Consider the following 13300-nt stretch of genomic DNA (forward strand, 5'->3'; position numbering starts at 1 on the left):
GGGACTTGACATATGAGTGTTTAATCAGTCAAAAGCCCATACCATGAGGACTGTCTCATTACATTCTTCCTAGAAATGAATCTGTTTTTCAGATAGGAAGGCTTTGGGTAAGAGGAAGGGGCTGAGCTGATTTAGGAGTTGGCATAAGTCAATATTACTCAGGATTGGTCCACGCAACATTACATAATATCCCAATGCTATCACCACAATGCTCCTGCTGACATCTCTTCACCAATGCTGTTGATAAGTATCCTAAAGAGGACATGCATCTTCCTGTTAATTAGTATCATGTGCTATATTCACTTAGCTGCATTTCATTAGCTGAATTATAAAATTAGAAAATAATCTTCCAAAATGTGTCTCATTTTTAAAATTCACGTCTCATTTTCTGAATGAAGAGGAAATACAGAGATCTTAAATCTCTGCCTAGGGATCACAAAACTTCAGTGCAACTCTGAATCCAATTTTCTTTTTCCAAGTGCTACTCTTTGTGTTCTAATAGTTTGAATTAGAATATCTTAGCTAAAATGGACAGTTAGTATCAAACTCTAAAGCCTAAAAATGCCTTTAAAAGTTTCAACTAAGGGAGAGCAAATGTGCTCCGACAGAGGCATCAATGGCTTAGAGCACTGCTTTGTGTCTTGGAGGCTCAAGGAATATTGCATGCAGTGGAAGCACTACAGAGCTCTCCATCTTGTAGCTATACTCATACTCCATTATCCTTGATTTAATGAAAGTGAATTAGTTTGATAAGTGTATTTTAATCTAAAGGAGATGTGAATTATTTGATCAAATATATTCAAGACAAATTTTTACACCTATGCTTAACACACATGAGATAGCATGGCTCATTGCTGGTAAAAACAAAACAAATAAAACTTCACTTGGTGTTTTACACAGCTGCTCCAGGACTGAGCTGATACCAGTGTGTGGGATGTGTTTGTAAGCTGTTTGCACTGCATGAGCAGCAACCTCATTTCCACCTTCATCAAGACGTTTGCTGCAGCTACCCTCATTGTAAAGTGGAAATGTCTTAGGTATGAAGTACAAACTTGCAGCTCTGGAAATAATCCTTCCATGAAGTCCATGCCTATGGCCATGGGAGAGGTGCCGTTGCTGTCAAGAGAGCTTCCAGTCCATAGGTGTTCCAGTCCAATACACTGATTTGAGGGGAAGGGGTTGGGTGGGTTTTGTTTGGGTCTTGCTTGTTTTGTTTTGGTGGTGATTTTATCAATCAGAAGTACCAAAAAGCTTTGAAACTATGAGACCACAAAAGCACTTATGAGACGACAAAAGCACTTCCAGATTTTTCCATTACCAACTATAAGCCAGCCTTAAGGAGATTCTTTGTTTACATTTCATGGATCCTTTGAGCTTACCCTTATTTGCTTAGTTTGTGCCAATGCTGGGAAATCTTTGAGCAACATCATTTCAAAGGTTCTCTGGCTCTTTATGATCATTCCCTTAAAAAGCATGAATGTATATCTGAAAACAAACGCTGGATTTCAGCAACCTCTTGTGTAGCCTAGTAAAATAGCAGGAAGAATAACATATAATTAACCAGACTGACTTCTCCAACTCAAATATGTTACAACCTTCATCATTACACATTTCAATAGATATTGTGATCTTACAGTGTTTAAATGTATGCATTTCTTTTTTCAAAGTCTAGAGGCAGAATAAATAGCTGCCAACACAGCCAGAAAGTCCCGGCAGACTTACAAGCAAGAAACTCTTATCACTAGTGTGAATGCTAAGGAAATAGCTGTCTTTATACAATTAAAGTTCAAGGTTGCATCTATAATAGGCTTTTCAGCTGTATTTGAAAGTAATTTAAACTGTTACTCACCCATAACCTTGTTAGAGATTCATGGTGTTGAGTACGTAAAGCAGAACAGACTGAAAGGGTTATAATACATTTACTAAAGGAAGAGAGGCTTGCAGCTAGAGAGAATATTGTGCGGGGAGACTACAGGGGTTTGGAAAAGCTGCTTTTTGTGAGAGTACATTTCTCTTACAGCATCTGAATTATTCTTAGGAGATAATTTTTTGGAGAGGTAGTCATGGTCATTTACCAGTTTTGTAAAGATATTTCTCTGCCATCCAGCCAAGAAATTAAGTAATTTAGATGTGGTTAGTGATGAAATGGGTCCTTCTGTTTTGATCCAACTCTGGTAAGGATATAGGAAATGATTCTCCTTCAGTAATTCCCACAGGTTAAGAGAAAAAAAGAAAAAAAGGAAAAAAGAAAAGTAAAAAAGAAAGAAAGAAAGAAAGAAAGAAACCTGTGATTACCAACTGGTGTTCTCCGTAACAGCCTCTGGGGCCAGAAATGCAGCAAATTCTTCCAGACATCTTCAGGAGCTCCTGTGGAACAGAGATATGATTGGAGTTGTTTTCACTTTGATTACTGGATGTTTCTCACACTGTTCATCCAATGCAAAGCGATGTAGGAGCTCTAAGCTCTAAGCATCAAGATCCCACTCTGTTTCAGAAATTACAGAAAAGGACATAGAAAACAGAAAAAGCAGAAAGAAAAAGGGAAATGCCAGCAGGCCAGACTAGTCATTTAGAGTGGCACAAAGAAAACAAGAAAAAAGAAAGAGGGCATTGAATGGGTAATATTAAGTAATGGCATTATGTCCAAATATTTGCAATGTTGGCTTCCATGCACATGGCCAAGTCATGTTTCCCATTACAGAATAATGGCAGGGCACAACCCCAAGATTCAGCTACAGTTCATTCTGGCTCTTTTCACCACTGAAATACTTCTGTGGCAGTTTTGCAAATTCCACTGTCCAAGTTTTCACACTTCAAGGAGAGGCTGAAATGGCATCCCTTGAAATTTACAAAATGTCATTTAAAAAGTACTCCTGACCCTGTGCTGCTCTTTTCATTTAGAGAATCTGAAAAGGGATGGAGATATTTAACCCTTTAGGAAGGGTTATTCTTACAACATTTTCAAGAAATGTTGAAAGGGTTATTCTTACAACATTTTCAAGAAAGTCAGGAATTTCAAAAACTCTTCTACACCTGTGTACACTTTTCACTGTACCCATCACATGGCTTTTAAGCACTTCCAAAGCTCTTGAGTACTTTGTGACTGACCACAAGACTCAGGAAGCCTCCTGTATACTTATATTTGAAAATAAGAGGGCACACCTTTTGAGAGTTGATTCTTCCTAAAAGAGCTTCTGTTGCACAAATCATAGACCTGACATAGCCTGTCAGATGCAGGTTCACCAAACAGCCCTTGTGGCTGTGTGTACACTAGTGATACACAATTTTATCACCATGATTTGGTATTTGACTGCAGCCCTTACTGAATTGTGAATTTCACCACAAAGAACAGGTTTTTGGGTTGTTGTTTTATTCATTTATTTATTTATTTATTTATTTTAATAGATATGTATGAAGCTACAGGTTCCTGAATTCATAAATTGTAAACTATATTTAATACACTGAAAATTGACTGATGATGACTGCTGCTCTTCTAGGCTAATTTTTCTTCTAAACCATGATATGAAAATTCTGGCTAATGGGCTCGTGACAAGACTAAACAGGGGTAATAGCAGACTTAATCAAGAAAACAAATGAGATTCATTAAAAGCTGGCACTCTGCGGATAATCTTTGGAGAGTTCTAACCTCAATCTACATGTCCCCATCAAAAATGAAGAAAAAAAAAAGAATTCTTCAGCTGACTTTATCTTGGGCTGTTGAGCCAATTCAATGGAAATTCATAATGGAAAAATATTAGACACAGTTCTCTTTCCAACACTTTTTATACTCTATCACAGAACTCACAGTAAAACATTAACTAGAAATTTCTTCATGCAGTTGAGAAGACAAATTAGATATAGTTTTCACGACTACCTCTAACAGTTAATTTAAGATAATGTTGCAGTACTAGAGCCATTTCTTGGCAAATACTGCTAAGAATATATACATATATATACATATACACACACACATATATATATATATATCTCATACACATACACGTCTTCCATATGTACGTTTGATACACAATGCCCATAAAGCCTTTATACTTATAGATAAGTTGAGTACAAATACCTGCACACACCTACCCTGCATTGTGCACTTTTACAAGCTGAAAGGCTAGAGATGGAAGCCAAATGCTACTCCAAGTTTCAGAAATACTCTGTCTACAATGAATTAAGCCAATTCCCTAAATATAACCATCTTCAAAATTCAGTTTTAATTCTGCAGTTCAGCCACCCATAAAAAGGAAGAAAACTTAAAATTACTTAATTATTACTCCCCTTCAACAGCTACTATCTTGTTAAAATATGCACAAAATTATGATAAACAGATAACTCCCCTAAATAAGTATCTAAGTATTTCTTTAGCCAGTATGATACCAAAAAGAAGTAGTAAAATAACTCCTGAACTGTAAGGCATACGTGCCCAGCCATGATCCACTTTGAATTTAAGAGCAAGAAAAAATAAATATGTTTCAGATTTTTTTAAAATTCATTTCTCTTAGAAATGTAAATGCATGGAAAGTACTGTCCCTGACATCTATGTAACCTACCCAAGCCCTCTAGGGGCCAAATGAAGACCTCACTGATGCATTACATTCTTCTGATGGTTTGGGATCAGGAACTGGTAAATATATTCAATCTGTTTTGCAATTCCCCCGCTTTGCAAAGACACATTTGCTTTTTGCTAGCAGCTCGAGTACCACTGTTAAAATCCAGGACTAGCTACCTTCTCTTTCCTGCACTGGCACACAGTTTATTTGCTCTCATTTGGTTCACTAACACAATGTTCTGCAAAAGCTTATTTACTCTCACTACCACCTCCTAAATACTTTAGGGAAGTCATATTGTCTTGTCATTATGTTCTTCTAGCTCTGTTCTGAGAAGGACATATTTTCTGTTAGTGTCCAAATTCTTTTCAGGTGGCTGCAGCCCTTGCAGCATGTGGCCTTACACAGTGTCTAAATTTGCTAAGGCAATTTGAGCATTATCAGTCTGCTAATTAATGTCCTATAATAATTCTGACCTTTAAAAATTGTCTTCTAGCACTGCTGTTTAACAGGCCTGCTGTGCATATGCTTTTCCTTTTTTCTTTTTTTTTGGTGAAATTTTTCCACCTACATCTTCCGCTCTCAGAGAAGTCCCAGCTCACTTAAGTGTTGCTGACAGAACTTGGAAATAGCCCTGCCTAAAATTCTGAGGTTTGGTTTGAGGGCTGTTGTTTTTTTCCCCTCCATTTACTTTGAAGGCTTGATTATCTCAGCTATTTTTGCAGAAAACATTCAGAAAGAGGAGCTTTTGCATTGTGAGAGCGTGCTGAAATCTGGCTCCTTGGCAAGCCACATCCACACACAAGCCCTTCCCCTCCAAGTCAGTAGGTACAAATACATGCAGATCAAGAGCAAAAAAGGGAATGAGCACCCGAAAGCTGGGGGTGAGCAACAGAGAATCTGTGCTTGAGGTTATTTGGTGCACAAGAAATACTACTAATACCCCAGCTTCCAGGGATGGCCTTGATGCACAGATTCAGGAGACATTTATGGGACACAGAGTGCTCCATCTCTAAGAGACAACCCTTCTGCTTCTGTGACCATATATGCAACCCTTCTGTGGATTCTGCTGTTGGCTATCCCTTCCCTGATGAATATTAACAATATGGGGGTGGCTGCAAAAGATTTCTTACTTAAGAATATAGTGAGAAACTTTCTTTGCAGTAGAGTTATTTGGGGGGGATACAGATGTGCATGCCACAGCTCACACTCCTGTAATTACAAAGACATCTGATAACACAACCAGCCTTATTAGAAATATTTTTTGTACTTTTGGGATTAATCCGGGAAAGGGAAACAATGTGCCAAGTCAGAAACCACAGTTAACAGTGCTCACTGTGGTCCCAGCAAAGGAAAGCTGTGCTTATGCCTTCTCAACACTCACACTGAAAAAGAGGGTGTAGAATAATAATCTGCCTTTCTTGGCAGGTTTGTAGGCAGCCCAGGGAAACACAAGCACTAGAAGAGTGAAGGGACTTACTGAGGCTGGGAAGAGCTCATGTCTCAGAGCTGAGGGGTGGCAGCAGACATTGGTGCCACTGTGCCAGAGCTGTGCCCTGCAGCACAACCAGAGAGGACCCTGGCACGTGGCCTGTCCCAGCAGGGTGGCAGCAGTGCTGCCCACTGACCAGGAATCTGCTAGCAGCCATCAGGTCCTTTTGTGCCCATTAAACAACATTTCTCTCTATAATCACCAGCTGTGTTGAGGTTTTTCCAAACAACAGAACAGCTGGAGCCAATGCTTTCACATATTGCAAAAAAAGAAGCAGGGCAGACTGGCATAAGGGATAAGGATGCAGGGGGAAATTACTGTTTAAGAAAAAAAATACAGAAAATGTATCCTCCCAGTGATGAAGTTTTGTATGCATTTATGTTGACAAGGTCATGAACTTGGAAAGAGATGCAAACTTTGTTACAAAAATAATAGCAGAGATTTTTTTTTAAAACCTCCAAAACCACAGTGAGGATTTTCCCATAGTCCTGCAAAGCCATCCTTTATGAACCCAACATCAGGGGTTTCCTGTTATGCAGTTACAAAAGCAGTGGGGATTTTCAAGGGTTTTGCTTGTCACACCACCAGCATTCAGTGAATTTTCTGAGGCATGTTTTGCAGCTGTCAGATATCTGTATCTCTATGACACAGCACAAAACAGAGAAGAGCTGTCCATAAGAGAAAGCTACAACTGTATTCACCTGAGAACACAGAGGGCATGTGAACAAAAAGAAAAATATTCCAAAACATGTCACTGGAAAAGACAGCAAAGGATATTGACCTTTCTGTAGTTTCACTAAGGATGTCAACATGTTATCAAGGCTTAAGGAACAGAAACAGTCCCTTCATACTCCCAAGGTATTTCTATGCTTTTGTTACCCATCATGAACACACTTATCTAAAACCACAATGAATGGGAACATGCATACATGTGTCACACATCAAACTTTACCTGGACAGGTTTTCTGGGGGGTTGTAAAGACCTTCTTTCTTTAAAATTCTTTGGTATAGGTGCAAAATGACTCTATCAGGTAGGGTCAATAAACCCCATTATCAAGATACTGTGTAGGCGAAAAAAATATCTTGTCACAGAAACATCAAGATAGGAAAGATGGTACTGACAGAGAGACACAGCATTGGCAAAACTGCCTTGGGCTGATTCCAGGAGATACACAAGAGGTATTTTACCCAGTTCCATCAATACACAGCACAGTATACTCTGCGGAGGAAGAGCAGAGAGCACTGACTGTAACATTCATCCACTGAATCCGATCAGACCTCTGATAATCAGACACTTGTTCTGTTCATTGGCTACAGGAGACAAAGTAAACAAATATGTGAAACCCAAATAACAGAAAAGGTAAAACCAATATGAGAAACACCAGGAACAAAGAAGACAAAAATGTTGAAGTTCTGACCTTGACCAATGTGTCTCCTGCCATGGGCTGCATTTACCAATGAAAAATCTCTGCAGTCACAAATGCCAGACCTTCATCAGACTCTCAGATCCTCTGGTTTCCAGGACATTGCTGTTTTAATCAGTTTGTGCTGCAAAGCTGCACAGCCAGTTGTGAGCCTTTGTTAGCACCCACGACAAAGTGCCAGAATGATCAACTATGTGAAGGGACTCTACAATTGCACAAAGCCACTGAGTAAAAATGACCAAGAGCACACTCAGCTTTCAGGAGTTCCTGATCTAAGGTGCAAGAGAGACACGGTTCAAAAAGAGCACTGCAAAATACACAATGTGTCAAGCTTTGGACTGCTGGCTTCATGGAAATAAGACAAAGAAGATTTCCTATACCCCAGGCAAAACCAGCACACAAGGCCAAAGACTGCAGCCAGGCTTGATCATAATTGCCGCTGCTGGTTCTCCATCCTACAAAAAGACCACAGATGGTTAGTAACAGAGATGATCAATAACAAACACCTAGACTATTCTGGAGAATGAATGTTGATCTCAGAAGCAAAAAGACTTTCTTTCTTGCTGCTTTGGAGAAATGAGGGGTATAACATGAAACTGATCCTGCAAAGACTTTTCTGTGAGAAGCTTTGATCTCCTGCATAGTTCTACCACTCACATTAACAGGTGCATTCACAAATATTAGCAGTTATCAAACACAAAAAAACCCAAAACATCTAAATGTATCAAGGAAAAAAAATCACTATTTGAATCTGAATCTTTCAGTTAGTGTGCAATGTCTTGGTTTTGGAGGGCAGGATTGGAAACCCTACTACATACCACTGAGACAGAAGTCGGTGCATTAAATCCAGTGGAGTTTGTGGGGGTCACAAAGTGAAGTATTTAGCCACATTTTTTCCAGACCAGGGGAATAGCAGAGTGCTGAAACCGTAAGAAAAGGGGACTGAAGCCAACAAGTTGTTATTCTGAAGCCAGTGGTAAGCTACCTGTGTTCCTGTGCCCCTGTGGCAGCAGGGTCCCTGGCTGCTGCTCCCCTCCAAGAGGCAGGAGGTGCCTCTTGGCCTCATTGTTCAGTTGTCCTTCAGGTGACAGTGGCAGGTGGTGTGGTCTGCTGTTCTCTAGCAAAACTTTCGTAAATTATTAATTTCCCCTGCCTTCAGTTTTCTACCTTTGGACACCCTGATAGGTTAAATAAGTACATCCAAAGGCTCTCTTGAGAGAGAAGAGAGGCTGGAGGGAAGCAGGTTCCTGCCTGTCTGACAGCTTTGTAAACGTTCCCCTGGCTTTCCTGCCTGTTGAAAGGGTGGGGGATGAAGGAGAAAGAGATGAAGTTGTCCTTTGACATTTTACATCCATGCCTTACTGAGATAACCTTTACGGATAATTTTTCCCAGCAGGTGTTAGATATTTCTTGTGAGCATTTAACAGTGAAACATCATTAAGTAATGACTGGCAACAGAAATTTGTTACAAAATTTTTTGGAGGGGTGGAACTAAGACAAATTAACCTTAGGATTTTAAATACAAAGACAAGAAGTTCTCTTTGTAGTAATCCTATTACTGTGGATATCCTTTGTAGCATACTTGAAAGCAGACTGACTTGGGCTGAACTTACTGTAATGCATTCAAGATGCCCTTTCTCCATCTTTTAGAGAGAAGCAACTGTAAGCAATTACTATTAAAAATATTTTAAGGGTACTGAAACCATTCCTTCCTGTTTCAAAATATGTTTTTCCAACAAGATCAATTTTTTTTCATTTTTTAAAAAATTCAATTCAGATAATAGAGCTAATCCTATAATTTCATCAATTCTAGCATCATGAAGAGCAAATACAGCTTCTGTATTTTAAAGGTTTACTTGTTGATCTCAGAACACTGCCAACTCAAAAAGTGTGTGTATTTGTGGGAAGGTGTTGTTTGGAGTTTTTTTCAAAAAAAGTTGTCACCAAAGAGGCAAATTTGCACACACATGGAGCTGCTGAATCTGTCCCAGAGCAGAGTGGTGGCCCACGCCCACCCTCAGCGTGGCACCCTGAGAGCAGAGCAGAGCAGAGCAGCTCTCACAGCCATTACCAGATGTTCAGATGGGAAAGCTGTGCTCTAACAGCTGCAGAGTTTTTCATTTTCTGGGGGGAAAGGTCTGGCCTTGCTTCACCCCTGCCCTTCCGGCTCTTTCGCTTGCACTGGCGCTTCCTCTCGGCCCCCTTTCGCGTCCCTCCTGTGCCAGCCTGGCCAGGCCATGTGCTGCCGGGCATGGTCCCTCTCCTGCTGCCCCTTGGAGAAGGAGCTGAGCTGCCATGGCAGTGGCAGTCTGACACATTACCAGCTCCCACCGGTGCACTCCTGCTCAGGCGCCAGGGAGTCTGTCAGCACCCTGTAATGCTGTGGAGCTCCTGAGCTGCTGCTGTACAGTGTTTTGTTTTATAATGGCTCCATTTCACACTCCAATGCAGCTGACTTACCCTACTGTATTTCACTCTTCTTAATTAGATTTTGCTCGTTATTCCTGAGCCCCTCCAAAGCCAAAGCAGCACAGAGCCATGGCTGCTCTCTGTGCTAAAGCAACCCCAGGGGCTGAATCCTGTGCTGCACCCACACAAGCTGGAAGAAAGAAATGGTGTTTTATGCCAACCAGAAGGTGTGCAGCCGAGGAGCCTGGTAAAGCAACAGCCAGGGGCACCGGGAGAGGCAAGCACTTGCTCAGCTGCTGCACCCATGTGTCCCTTTGGTCTCCATGCTTGTCCCACACACCAGGTACCCCACTCCTGCCCCTCCACACCCCCTCCCATCTTCTCTTCCCCCCTCCTGCTCTCCACTCACTCTGGATATAGGGGAGTATTTTTTAGAGGAGTGAATTATCTGATAGTTATCTCTGACTCCAAGGGCTCTTGGTGCAATATACAGTTCCTGAAGCCCCTGGACTTGCAGGAATTTATAGCAGTAGATTGACAGGAAGTTTTTTCTGCAGGTTGTTTATATTATTGTAAGCTGCTTAGGAGAAAAGCTTTAACAGAACACGAGATAAAAAGAAAATGGGTTTTAAAACCTCCAGTCACTCTTCTTTCTTAACTTGTTCTTCAACAAATAAATGTGAGCCCTGGGAAATACCTGAAGGCACTTTCACAAGAAACTAGCACAGAACACAGCAGAATGCAATGGGCAAAACATCCTCTGCTCAGCATTTGGCAACAAAAACCCCACTGAAAACCTGGGGGAAGAGCAGGACCTGGACAGCGAGGTCAGATTATGAATGCAGGCACTCGGGTATGTGAATAAATAAATGGTCCTTGTTTTTTCTACCAGTAGGATCCCATATCCTGCAGTATCACGTATCTTAATAGCTATTGATTTTTTTCTATATTCTGCCCACAGCTAGAGCAAAATTTCACTCAAATGAAAAACTCATGAACATGCTGGCAGTTATCTTGGGTGAAGGAAAGACAAAGGGCTGGGAAACAGAACATCAAACAGAATATTCTTTTTAGCATTACACAAAGGTCCCATTCAGCAAAGAAGGACCTCCAGCAATCCCAATGAAAATTATTTCAGACTAAGGACAGAAATAGAACAGTTGCCTCTCATCTACAGCAATACTGAACTGACACCTTTTAGGAGACAATTGCATGTCTTTCGGTCACTTAATACATCCTTATCTGCCCCAAGGGCTTGCCCTGTTGAGAGAAGGGCAGCACAAAAAGTAACATAAAATCTCACATGTGGTGCCATCTGGCAGCCTGTGCTGATGCCTTCCCCCATCATCTCCAGCAGAGGAGTTCAGAGCCCAGGGGACTACCCTCTCTGACCACCAGTCCAGGAAGTCAAATGAAACATGGGAGTTGCTGTCAGGACAAAACCAGGATCACTGCTTGGGATTCACAGCAGTCCAAGGGAGCGGAAACCTTGACATGAAGAGAAATGAGAATCAAGTAGTGACTCAGCCTGCCCCATTGGATGATACCAAAGAATCAAGCAGTCTGAATAAACAGTCTCAATCCTGTGGTTCTCAAGTGCTGAACACCGGGGAAAAGCGATTTTCTCTGTCAGTACTGCTGGTTAATCGGGGCAGACCAAACAGGCTTACTTTTAAGTGCCTGTCTTCAGTCTCGAGGACAAAGGTTTTCTCCAGGCAGGCAGAAGATAGCAGTTGGCCTAAGTGAAGTCTCAGCAGGAAGTTTCCCTGCAAAATACAGAAATTAAATCATTTATTTACATTTCTTGTATTTAAACAGGATACTAAGAGTGAGAAAGAAAGGGAAACCTGGGAACAGCAGGCAGCTTCCTTGGAACAAGAACTACAGACACAACAGCGAAAGGGCAGCTGAGTTCCTGTGCAAAACACGGTATAAAGCCTAGCAATTCTCAGTGGTAAAAATAACTCGGAGCAAATTCACAACTCACAGCAAACTGAGCAGCAGCAATTCAGAGTTTACTCAATGAAAGAGTACATTTCTCTAGTATATTCTCTAATATTTTAGCATATTAATTACTGTGTAATAGGAGCACAAAATATACAATGGAGATGGAGATGCAGGGAGCCAAAGAGGGACTTGGGCTGGAAGGGAAAGCTAATGCAAATGCAAGAGAAGACAAAGCTTTTTGACCTGCTATGCTGCCTTGCTCAGCTGGAGAATTGGAGGTTTAGTATCTATGATGTTAAAGCATGCTTTTTAGGTAGGCTAAGGAGCCACAAGAAAAGGGGATCCTGTGTTGCTAGAGCTATATTCTATAGGTGTAGCCCACAAATACTGTTTTGGAGGTTGGGATTATAGTCCCATGATGATGTAGTTAGCAGGGATAGGTGAACAGATGGGTAAACTGCAAAAGTTTTGAACTCTGCAGAAGAGGTAAGTAACCCTCAAAGAGCCATTGACCCCTATCATACTGCCACCCATCCACTTCAGCTCCATCTATGAGTCCTGCTGTCAGTGCATGGGAAAGAGATCCCTTCCTTCAAAGCAACAGTACAAGAAGTGAATCACTGCTTCTGGGCAGGTAGGAGGTGAATTGGTTGTGTCCTGGGATGAGTATCCTCTCAGGCACCTGCAGCCTCCAGGATCAAGCAGGAGGCATCAGGGGAGCCAGTGGCTCTTTTCCCTGGCTTTGCCTTTTGTGCTGTGTACGAGAACAAACTCCTGACACCTGTATGGGTACAGATGGCTCCATGCTTTCTTCAGCAGTAGTCCTGAAGAAGTACCTGAAAATAGACTGACCTTTTGATTATACACAGCCAACTTGCCTGCTCTTTTAGCTACTGCTGTTGAGTTCTCCCAAGCAATCTCTAAACATAAAATAGGAGTGATTTTAAAAGAAAATGGGTTCATCAGGTCAGTGGTAGTGTAATTCCAGAAAGGGTATGAAAGTGAGGAAGTAATGATAATGCAGGAATTGAAGGGCTGATATAATTTGCCACAGCTGCACTGAGGTAAGAAATTGTAAATAAAACTTCCTGTCTGGCTGGAACATAATGAGTTCCCTACCTTTTAACAGAGCTTGCAAAATAAATTAAAAGAAAACACATACTGCCTTCCTTCACTTGCAGATAGTATCTATTTATTAAGGTAAAAGGAGCAGTGACAGAGAATACTGGTTCTGCACAACAATACTTGCATTAACTCCAAAGTCCTGGCTACTGCCCAGAGATGAAGAAAGTAGGGGGAATGATACTGGCATGGGAATAAAGTGATCTAACAGTAAAATAGGGAGAGTAATGGGCAGTGGAGGCTTGTCCCTAACCTTCATGTAGCCTTTCTTGTGCTGGAAGAAACAGTGATTCTTCCCTGAGATTTTGGGCAGGGAGAGGACATTTGAAGGCAACGATTGTTTCTGTGAAAGA

General features: G+C 41.2%; 1 long non-coding RNA gene across 1 annotated transcript; it reads right to left on the bottom strand.

Moving 5' to 3' along the window:
* Positions 1–1143: 1143 nt before the first annotated feature.
* On the bottom strand, positions 1144–11948 carry LOC137478971 (uncharacterized). Its single transcript, XR_011001913.1, has 5 exons — positions 11549–11948; positions 9930–10068; positions 6998–7356; positions 2286–2367; positions 1144–1525 (listed from the first exon to the last, which is right to left on the bottom strand). It is a non-coding gene; the product is annotated as an uncharacterized lncRNA (long non-coding RNA).
* Between the last annotated feature and the right edge of the window lie 1352 nt (positions 11949–13300).

The sequence above is a fragment of the Anomalospiza imberbis genome, chromosome 9, assembly GCF_031753505.1.
Source record: "Anomalospiza imberbis isolate Cuckoo-Finch-1a 21T00152 chromosome 9, ASM3175350v1, whole genome shotgun sequence".
In the NCBI taxonomy this organism is placed as follows: Eukaryota; Metazoa; Chordata; class Aves; order Passeriformes; family Viduidae; genus Anomalospiza; species Anomalospiza imberbis.